At 42.6% G+C, this 11,320-nt stretch overlaps 1 long non-coding RNA gene across 4 annotated transcripts in view; it reads left to right on the top strand.

Moving 5' to 3' along the window:
• The first annotated feature begins 401 nt into the window (after nucleotides 1-401).
• Nucleotides 402-11,320, top strand: part of LOC120389302 — a 40,001-nt gene continuing 29,082 nt past the window's right edge. For 2 of the 4 annotated variants that reach the window (XR_005590886.1, XR_005590872.1), the window contains exon 1: nucleotides 2,148-2,273. This is a non-coding gene — a long non-coding RNA (uncharacterized LOC120389302). Of the gene's footprint in view, nucleotides 446-1,874; nucleotides 1,968-2,147; nucleotides 2,274-11,320 lie in introns of those variants that run through there. The other 2 variants (XR_005590906.1, XR_005590895.1) reach the window with 2 other exon arrangements.

Raw genomic sequence — 11,320 nt, 5'->3', positions numbered from 1 at the left:
TACTATTCCTTTGGAATTTCATTAATCATTCAAGAGTTTCCTATTCACTGAGCGAAATTTTGATGGAATTTGTTTTGAATATTACTTAGTACTTTCTAAATTTTAGCTATTTTACAGTATTTGTACTAGTGGGTGGAATGTTAAAAGATTCAGAGATTCAGTTTACTTTATTACAACCCTAAACACCACATGCTTATCTGAAAATTAGTAGAAGAATCTAAACTGTTTCTGTGACGTAGCTCTGGTAGACACAATACAAAACCACCTTCCTTAACAACTTCCTAGTCTCTACTAACTCTCTCCAGAGGAGTTCTTACAGGAACTTTTCTCCCAGCATGCCTTTCTGGGTCTGACCCTTTAAATTTGGCAGAGCCAAACAGCTGCACTCTTAAAGTAGCCATTTTGAAACAGGCTGCTGCTGGCTCCATCTCCCATCTTCCAGCTGGTTAGTACCTGTTATGTTTTTTTACGTACTCTTAAGGCTAAGTCAGGCCTCAGAGGTGCTGGCCTCTGTTTGGGTGTGGAGTGGAATGTCACCTTAAAAAGGACCCATATATTCTCCCTTGAGTAGCCACTCTGCTCAGTTAGCAAACAGGTGGAGCACAAAGGCCAATAGGGAGCTGCTACACAAAGGCACAAGAGAGGAGGGAGGCTTCTTGTGCCTTCCATCCCACCCTGTGCCTCTGAAGAGCCCCTGGGGACAAACTGGCCTGCAGAAAAGAAATTCTGCTTGAAATCCTTGTAAGCTAGTCTGTGCTTCACCTCCAGTCCATACGCTTTTTCTAAAAGCGTATTTGCATGTGGCAAAGGGGTTACTATGCAAAAAACTAGAAGTGTCCCTAGTTAAGAAGTTTAGAGTGTGAGAGGCATCTGCAACTTTGCTACCCTCATGGAAAGTAACTGGAAAGTGGTAGCATATACATCCTTTGCTTTTTCCAAGCTAAGCTTGTTTTCTTGCACATGTTTCTTACAACACAGATAAATTCATACCCATAAAAATAATGGAGCTTCAATATAGAAAAATCACCTTAAAAAGATGAGATACAAGCAAGCAAAAAGTTGCCAGTAACAAGCAACACTCACAATCAATTAATATCGCCACACTGTCCTTAATTCATCCCCTTTGCTCAAATAGTGCAACACTTGTAAGTCTGGATCATCCTCTCTGGAAGAAATACCTGCAGGAGGGAGTTCTTGGGGAAGAAATCTCAGTGAATATCCCCTTGTGGAGTTCCTCCCCTATCATTCCATTGCGAATGGAGTTTGCCTCCTTGAGGAATATACCATGGACATGCAACCAAATCTGGTGGATTCCTGGGTACAGAGATAAAAGTATTGTTTCTTTAAATCTGTGGCAGGGAGCCAGAAGTGAGAGTAAGACGTTGGCAGAAGTCCCACACCTAAAGCAGACACATGTAAAGTGGAGTTAGGGCTAATATTCTTTCCTTTTTTCTAAGAAAGTTCCTTGTTCAGTGTCTGAAGAAAGCAACTCTTTCCATGATTCTTTAGCACTGTCCTATAATACCAATGATCTGTGGGAAAATGTTGCTGTATGTGCAAAGGCTCCATGTCTCTGTCCAGCTCTAATCCCCAGAATCCTTCCCCTAACCCCAGGCTGCTGTGAGCTTCCCAGGCCAAAGAGGCTTCCAGGAAAGGGAGTATTCTGTAGTTATAATATACGCCAGTCTCCATCCATATTATATTTTCTAGGGGATCTCCTGGGTGTCCCTCAGCTCTGTCCTCAGTGTGTCTAGTCTTTATTTCCCAACCCCATGAACCCGACCTATGGTGAACCAGAGATACAAACGGGGCAGCCTTTGTAGAGCCCAAAGGAGGTCTAAATTCCCTTTTCCTGCCTTTATTGCAGGAGAGGGGAGATCTGCATGCAGAGATTCCCACCTGTGCATGGACCTGCTGGGAGGGAGGATACAGGCAATGGTTATTCATGAAGGATCTTAGAACAATAGGTGATTTTAAATAGCACTATGTATTGTAATGTCTAGGCACCCCAGCATAAATTAAGTGTGATACGATAGGATTAACTCATCTATTCTTTTGCTTGTATTGTTCTGCTTTTCAGAACTTTTAACTACTAATAGTGGTCAGAAGAAATGCATGAGATGTTTTGTTATACTTTTAATACATAAAAAGTTTTTTGGAGTTGAGAGAAGACATTACTGTGAATTTGCTCTTCAGTAACCTAATGATATACTTCAGATTATGCATGGCTTCCTAAGAAAGTTATCCCTGTATACCCAAGGAGTTTACGCAAGGTAAATACTCTCAGTAAATAATTACAGCTATAGTTCTTCTGAGAATCCAGCAAAGGATTAATAAGCATTTGTACTAGGGAGGATTGCAGTAGTTTCTGTTCTGCCCTCCCCATTGGAGAAACAAGTGAGGTAATATCTTTTATTGGCATTACTTTAAAGAATCTGCTGTGATCTCCGTTCTGATAATCGGTCTGTTTTACCAGATGCAAACTATTGTAGTAGGGATGAGTGTTGTTTACCCTATTTCACCCAAGCATGCAACATTAGCTAACCTGAGAGATTTTCTGAAATGTTGTATCCTTTATTTTAAGCAAAGCTTTTCTTCTTGATGACAGCATTGTTCACTAACTAGAGAATAATCAGCATGTTCAGATTCCTTGATATGCACATTCCTTAACTAATCGCCAGAATTGTAAATCAATAATCAGATTAGGAGCTTCCTGCAGAAAGCAAGGGATTTGGTCTCCTTGATTAACAGCAGTAATGTAGTTCATTATTAGGATTAGTTCTTTCAAAAAACTCTTCACATTACCATATGTGCACTAGGACATTTTTCTTCTTAGGTATCTCTTCCAGCCGTTTAGTCCAACTTGTGTGGTGGTGTATTACTTAGTGTGTCTTCTCCCCAGATCACTGGACAAACGAAAGGTAGCATGATATTTGCTTTTTAAATAGATAGAATTTGGCATTTTGAAAGAAGCTCCCAGCAGGATGGCCTCTGCTGCTGAAATATGTCAGTAGCCATCTCTCCTCATTATCCAAATGGCCTTTTTGATGAATGGCAGCAGCAGTCTTTCCTTGTTAGTGCTAGTTAGCTGAATGCTCATCACTATTGTTTGAGCATAATTATCTTCAGGGTTAGATGGAGGCCAGACTGTTTCCTATTAATGCTACTTGCTGGAGTTGATTTTGTTCATAACTGTTAGTGCTAAGGCACTGAAATAAATCATGAATACTAAAAAGCAATATATCACTTACCCACATGGAATATGCAAGAACTTTTTTTTATTTTCTTTTTAGAAGGCATCACTTTAAAAATTCTCTGAAGTACATAAAGCTATAGTCATGTCAAATCAAATAATTTTTGTCTCTCTAACAGGGAGGTAGAAATGAGTATATTCCCAGGAATGTTTGTATCTCTTGACTTGATTGAACTAAACATCATCTCCTTTTGTCATTGCATCTCTGAGAGTGGGAAGAAAGAGAGAGAGAGACAGAAAGATGTGTATTGTTCAAAATTTAAGAAATCTGCATTGATTATGTTGATGAAAGGTTATAACAATGGGAATGTTTTGCTAGCTGCAAGCTGTGCCTCAAATAAAAGGGAGGGAGAAAAAACCCTACTCTTAATCTCTTAATGAGATAACATGTTACATATCCACTTACTGTATGATGCCAGTCCACCACTGCTGGCTGCAGTCAGGTTGGTTATGTAATGATGTTATTAGTATTATGAAATACAGTGCTGATTGCAATTAATTCATAGGGAGATAAGCTCTGCAGAGTCCATTCAACTTCTCCCAAGAAAGAATCTATTTGTATTGTTCCAATAAATTTTGACATTTCCTTTTTAGGTCAACTGGTAAAAAAATGTGTTGATAAAAGCATGTACGTTAAGGATGAGGTTTAACTTTAAAGAGAGTGATTATTTAATAAATCATTTTAATTATGCAACACCTTACCAACCATTAAAATACACAATTTAAAAACAAAGGCTCTGATTCTGCAATATGCCCCATGCAGGGACTGCCCATGGAGAGCTCATTACAGGATCAGAGCCTCAGGTACTTATAAGAGTAAAGAGAGGGAACATGATACAGTCAGTCACAATTGCTTTGCTGTGGGTGAGCTTTTACAAAGGAAAAGGTCTTCATATCTTAAAAAGGAGCCCCAGCTATAGCATTGTTTAGGTACAATGGCAGGCCAATTTAGAGGCTAGGGGCAGCAGAGGCAAAGATATGAATGGTGCCAGTGTGGGGAATAAGGGCCTGCAGCAGAGCCAATCTCCAAGCAACCTAATGAGCAGGGTGGGCCTTTAGTAGGCTCATTGGCTATGCCTCCTGATTGGGTGGACGAGTCAGCAGACCGGCTCTTAAGCCCAGCAGCAGCTGTTCGAAACATTTGCCCACTGCTGTGATAGCTGCTGTGCCCGCTTGCTCCTGCCTTGTTCCAGCCTTGGACTCAGCCCTGCTCCTGTCTGGCCTCACTCCAAGTAACCCAGTTCTGACCCTCAGCTCCAATTCCGAACTTCTGACTTTGGCTCTGGCATCTGGTCTCTGACTCCAGCTCTGACCCTTGGATTTGGCATCTCACCTCTGACTCTGGTCCTGATCCTGGGCTCTGACTTCTGGCTCTGGACTCTGATTCGTGGCTATGGATGTCAGATCTAGCTACTAGGCAAGACTGCCCATGTCCTAAGTCAATGACAGTTTGAGCAGTCCCAACACCAAAAATAAGGGAACTAGAGCTGATACAGCAAGCATGAATTCTACCCAGGCAGATCACTCTCTGATGGAAAGTAGGAGCCCTACAGACCTTCCCCAGGTTGATACCCTTCAGGTACAGAAAACAGTCCTATAAACTCAAGCCACACTGCCTTCAGCTCTGACTCCCTCCAAGCCCAACAATCCCAAGCTTCTCCGGCCTGACAAGTTTAATGGCGACTGTGACAAATTTTGTGGATTCTTAAATCAGTGTCTGCTCCTGTTTCTGCTATGCCCACACGCATACCCCACAGACCAAGCCTGAGAGGGAATAATTATCAGCCTGGTTACCTGGGAGGCCATGGCTTGGGCATCTCCACTCCTGGAAAAATCAAGCCCACTTCCGGGACAATTTGAGGACTTTGTGAGAGCTATGGTGGTGATCTTTGATGACCCAAGTTGGCCTAAGCCATGCTTCAGGTATTGTGGCAGGGACACTGGGCAGTTGCTAAATATGCAGTGACATTCTGATGCTTGGTAGCAGAGATTGAGTGGAACAAGGATGGCCAGTGTTAGCATTTCTGGCTCAGCTTAAACAACAATAGTAATGATGAATTGGCAATGGTGCAATCCCTGTCTGTCCTAGAAGTCTTAGTTGACCTATGCATCAAGATCGATGACAGTTTGACCAAACACCACCAAGAACAAAGATGGTCCTGCCGACTCCTGCCAGCCCTGCCGTTGCTGACACCTCCCCCCATCACCAGTTCCTTCTCCATCACCTAAACCCATTCAATGCCACTCCAACACAGAGAAGAATTAATGTTGGGCATTGGACCTCTGCCTTAACTATGGGTACCTGGGATACTTTGTATAAGCTACACTGGTAAGGTCTGATCTGTGCCCAGTCAGGAAGTGCCAAGCTCGAGCCCCAATAGTGGGGTACAGGCTGAGTTGGCGCTCTTCCCCTCTCCCCAGCAGCTCATTCCCACACTCATTTGCCCATACCCTGGCGAGGGCCAATCAGCATCTAACATCTCTCTACCTCCCTCTCCTGCTTCATCACCCTGTGATGCCTGACATCAACCTATACAGGCTGATGGACTCAAGTGTCTCAGGCAATTTTGTAGATCTGGAGTTCACCCAAGCACACAATATCCCCATCCAGTGCAAAGGATTCCCCACCTAGATAAGTCCCTCCTTTCTTTGGGACCAGTCACCCACCAGAGGGCTCCCTTAGAGGCCACAGAGAAACTCTCCAGTTTGGGCTAATTTGTGCATTGCATTCACCAATTATCCTTGGCATGTCCTAGCTCATCCCTCCATCCACTGTGTAACCACTGACAGTCAGGCATGATACACTTTGACTCTCCATCTTATTGATAATCCTGTTTCCTAAGAGCCAACCCAGGACCAGCAACCTATTGTAGTTTACTCAGTTCTCCAAAGAATTCAGAGATGTGAAGCAAAGGTGATCTCAGCAACCCCCACCACCTCCCCAGTGACCCCAAGGATTCCTGTTAAATATCAACACTATGCCAATATGTTAGACAAAAAGAAAGCCAAATCCTATCACCCCGTTGGACCTATGCCTTCCCCATCAACCTCTATCTGGGAGCAGAGGTTCCCTTCAGGTCCCTCTGAACTCGAACTACAAGCATTCCAGAGATATATCAAGGAAAACCTGCAGAAAGGGTTCATTTGTCCCTCCATGTCCCCAGATCATTTGTGGTGAAGCTCCCTCTGGTTTTGTTTGGACTACCAAGTACTGAACACGATTTCAGTCTGAAACTGGCACCACTTATTAATGAACTGTTTGAAAGACTCCATTCTGCCAAGATTTTCACAAAGTTGGACCTCTGTGGAGCTCATAACCTGGTGAGGATCCAGGAAGGAAATGAATAGAAGATTGCCTTCCTTATCACGTATGACTACTTTGAGTATTTGGTCATAGTGTTTGGGTTGTGCAATGCCCCAGTGACCTTCCAACATTTCATAAATGACATCATTAAGGACATGTTGGATCCAATTTATTGTCATTTACCTGGAAGGCATCCTCCTTTTCTCCAAAAGTGAGGCTCTCCACAATCATCACGTGCACTGTTTTGGAGAGACTCCTCCAAAACCACTTCTTCATGAAGCTCGAGAACTATGAGTTAGATAATGATATATGATCTTGCTTGAGGGACTCATCATGGACTCTCACAATGTGGTGGCAATATCCGACAGGGTTGAACCCAAGGATGTACAGGTGATGCAGCAATTCCTAGAGTTCGCCAGTTTCTATGGGCAATCTATTAAAGGATTATCTAGCCTCATTGCACTCATAACTGCACTTCTGCAAAAGGGAGCCTGGTTTACTTGGTCCATAGAGGCTCATTCAGCCTTTGATCGACTGAAGAGGGCATTCACCTCACACACATCCTGATTTACCCAGTGACCACTGAACCATTTATAATTCAGGCAGTCATCTTGAATTTTGCATATGTGCAATTTTATCTCAACAGTAGGCATCTGCAATCAACTCCACCCCTTTGTTTGGATTCTCAGAAGCTAACCCCAGCAGAAAAAAATTATGATATTTGGGACAATCAGCTACTGGCTATGAAGGCAACTTTCAAAGAGTGACACCACCCCTGAGAAGCCCGATTCCCAGTCCAAACCTGATGGACCACAAGAACCTGGAATTATCTATGGATTGCTAGATGCCTTAACTAATGCCAAATTCACTGGATTCTCTTTTCACTTGCTTCAACTTTGTGGTCAACTATCATCCGTGGACAAGAAACAAGAAAGCAGATATCCTATCCCACAAGGAGAATATCTCGAACCTGGCAAAGAGCCCTCTGCCACAATGCTAATGGGGACAATTGTCAGCAGAATTATATTCTACATCAGCTTCCTGCTCCCTAATGACCCAGATCCACGTAACCTGAATGATGTAGGTACCCAACAAGACTCCAAGTTCCAATTACAGAATGGCCTCCTGTATCACAAGGGTTGTATTTATGTTCCAGAAGGACAGACTAGGCTTCAAGTTTTGAAACTACCGGTATGTCATAATTCACCACTTGTGGGTCATTTTGGCTAGTTTAAGATCTGAAATCTGGTCTCAAGAAGGTTCTGGTGGTCAGGCCTATGATCTTATAGCAAGGATTATATAAATTCCCACAACCTCTGCAACTCTGAGAGCTTCATGATCTCCTCCAGCCTCTTCCTACTCTTCTGCAACCTAGGTCTTCAGTATCAATGGACTTGATTGTAGAACTGTCATATCCAAGGGACCCACAGTAATCCTGGCTGCCATCGGCTTCCTAACAAAAATGGCACACTTCATCTGATGCTTGACTGTTCTTAGCATATGGGAGACAGCAAGGCTATTCCTGGAAATCATTACCATGAGATACCGATAGTCATTGTATCAGACCAGGGATTCCAGTTCATCTCCTGATTCTGATAGGAATTTCTCCAACTCCTTGGCAATGAATCACTCACAAATGAATGGGCAAACAGGGACAATCAGTATCTTCATAGCTTTCTAAGTTACCACAAGGGTGACTGGCTCCCTTTGCTGTGCTGCGCTGAATATGCATATAACAATGCAATCCATGCTTTGACCCAACATAGTCCATTCTTTGCAAACTATGGCTTTCATCCCCCTCTTTCACCCAGATTTACCTATGATTTTTAAGGCCCAGCTTGACAAAGCCCTGGCTGGGATGAATTAGTTGGTGTTGGTCCTGCTTTGAGCAGGGGGTTGGACTAGATGACCTCCTGAGGTCTCTTCCAACCCTAATCTTCTATGATTCTATGATTTCCCCAGTATGAGCCACCATAGATTCACCCTCCCATATAAACCGCATGCACCAAGAGATAAAGGAAGACTTGCAGTCCTCCAAAAGAAGCCTACAAACACCATGAGAACCAAGATTGTCAGGCTGCCCCCAATGTGGTTAAGAGGGACAAGGTGTGGCTCTCTGTCCAGAACCTTAAATTAAGTTGGCCATCTCCCATTCTAGGCTACCAATATCTGGGCACTTTCAAGATTATAGAATGGGTAAACTCAGTGGGCTACAGCTGCCCAAGTTCTTAAAGATCCACCCTGTCTTTACATCTCACTTTTAAAACCCTACACTGAGAACTCATACCTAAACAGCTACATACCACTACCACCACACATAACAGTCCATTGACAAGAGGAATACTTGGCCCATTGAATCCTCAATGCTCATTGAGTTAGGGGAAGGGTCCATTACCTGGTGGAGTGGGAAGGCTATGGTCCAGCAAGCACTCTTGAGAACTGGTAGAAAATATCCATGCTCTGGACCTACTGAGAGTTCCATAAGAAATACCTTGAGAATCCAGGCCCGAGGCCTGTAGCAGGGGCCAATGGGGAGGGGTGTTACTGTCAGGAATCAGGGCTTGCATCGCAGACAGGCTGGAAGCAGAGCCTGCATCAGAGCCAATAGCTGGGCAACCTAACAAGCGCAGCTGGTCTGTAATAGGCTGCCTAATTGGCTACGCTGCCTGATTGGTGGGAAGAGTTAGCAGACCTGCTCTTAAACCGAGAAACAGCAGCAGTTCAGTGGCTGATGGATCAAAGCATTCACCCACAGCTGCAATATTTCCTGCTTGTTCCCAGCCTTCCTCCTGCCTTGCGCTAGCCCTGCTCCTGCCTTTGCCCCAGCCTTGCCTCACTCCAGATAACCCGGTTCTGACCTTCAGCTCTGATTCCTGACTTCAGCTCTGACCCTTCACTTTGGCATCTGGCCTCTGACCCTGACCATGGGTGCCTATTCCTGGCTGCCAGTGACTGCTCCAAACATTAGGCAAGATGACCCATGTCTCAGTCTCTGATGTCACCCTCCTTTTGCAAACAATGATTTGACTATTTAATGAAATATCTTTAGTTTTAGTAGGCAGTTTTTACGCATTATTCAAATGACAGTTAAGGCAATTTACTCAGGCTCAACAGCACTGTAAATGGATTTTAAAACAATCAGCAGCTGAAAAAAATGAGATAGGTGGGAGCACGAACTGGCTTATAAGATACATACACAAATAATTGTATATTTTACATCTTAGTAAATTTATATTTTGTGATCCCCAAAGTACCACTTTCAAGAACGTAACTTAGCCTTGAGATTTACTTTAATTAAGCATGTCTTGGACTCATAAACAGGGTGAATATCAAGTTGCTCATCAGGAAGATTTTTTCAAGTACACTTAATAGAAATTAAATTCCTACGGAAGTATATTATTTCAGACTGCATGTCACACTGCTATTCTAGGATTTTTGAAAGTTGAACTGTAATCCAGTGAGGCTATCATGCAACCCACATAATTACTAAAATTATGTTGCATCGTTATTGTCATTGAGGAATGGCTTTTCTGATATGAGTCTGTCCTTCTGTATACATTTGATTTTTCCCCAGCCACTTATACTAGGAACATCTTTGAGTGCCAGATAACTGAATCTGGCTCTAATCTGTAACTGATTTACTGCTCTTGCCTTCAGGGTCATCATCTGTTTACTTAGTGGCACCAGTAGACATACCAGCTTTGACAGACTGTATATGAAGTTTTGTATATCAAGCTCAGGCTCTGCCCAAACTCTGAGGATCGAACTCAAGCAAACTCCCATTGACTCTTGAACAAGGAGTAAGAGCCTCAGAATTTGGCCCAATGTGTACGTACTACTAGGAAACTACATGCTTTTTTTAGGTAATAAAAAAAAGGGGGAGAATCGTCTCAAGCTCAAAGAACAGTTAAGAACATGCTTACTTTGAAGTATGTGAGTAGTCCCACTGATTCCAATCGGACTATTTTGTGTGAGTAAAACTATGTGTAGTAGGCTTGGGGAAAAGAGGATACCAGTACTATCGTTTTGGAGGGGGGGGAATCCATATAAAATAATTTCTTTTTCTGTGACCTTGAGATCCTGCATGGGAGCCCCTTTGCTTTCCACAAGAGCAAAATTAACTAAGGGCTTGTCTGTACTACCCATTACCGTGGTATCTTAGTGCCATTCATGTAAAATAGACTTGGCAATGCCAGATTTTCTAGTGGACTAAACAGTGATGAAAAGGGAGTTGGAAAGGAGTGTGGGTCAGAGAGAGGGTAGAACAGAACCTGTTTTTATTTAAAAATAAAGAAAAGTGACATTCACATTTATAAGGTTCTACATTTTATTGCAACATTTATTTAGTTTGTGGTTTCTCATTAAATTATGTAAGTGGCACCTTTGCAATATGGTACATGGAGACCAAAGCAGCCTTATTCAGACTTGTTAATTGTAGAATTTCTATATAGTTTTCTGCTGTAAAAAATTATGGATAAAATTCTGTTTCCATTTATGTCAATGGTTTTCAATGGATTTCATTCCATGATGTCTCTTTCTAATGGCTTGTCTAACCGTTTGGTCCCCCATGCAGCTATATGTCTGCTTGCCTCTTAAAAAAAAGAAAAGAAAAAAAAAAGCATAGCTGAGTTTATTGTAAACCAGATTACACATATTGTGTGAGTTACATGATGGAACTAAGGTGTGTGATGCAATGGAGTTAGACTCTTGTGATGTGAAATAGTGAAAAATTATTTTTTTTTATCTTTTTTAGGTGAACCAAG

Source organism: Mauremys reevesii, linkage group 1 (assembly GCF_016161935.1).
Source record: "Mauremys reevesii isolate NIE-2019 linkage group 1, ASM1616193v1, whole genome shotgun sequence".
In the NCBI taxonomy this organism is placed as follows: Eukaryota; Metazoa; Chordata; order Testudines; family Geoemydidae; genus Mauremys; species Mauremys reevesii.
The sequence above is the reverse complement of the archived record's forward strand: the minus strand, read 5'-3'. Positions and strand labels throughout refer to the sequence as shown.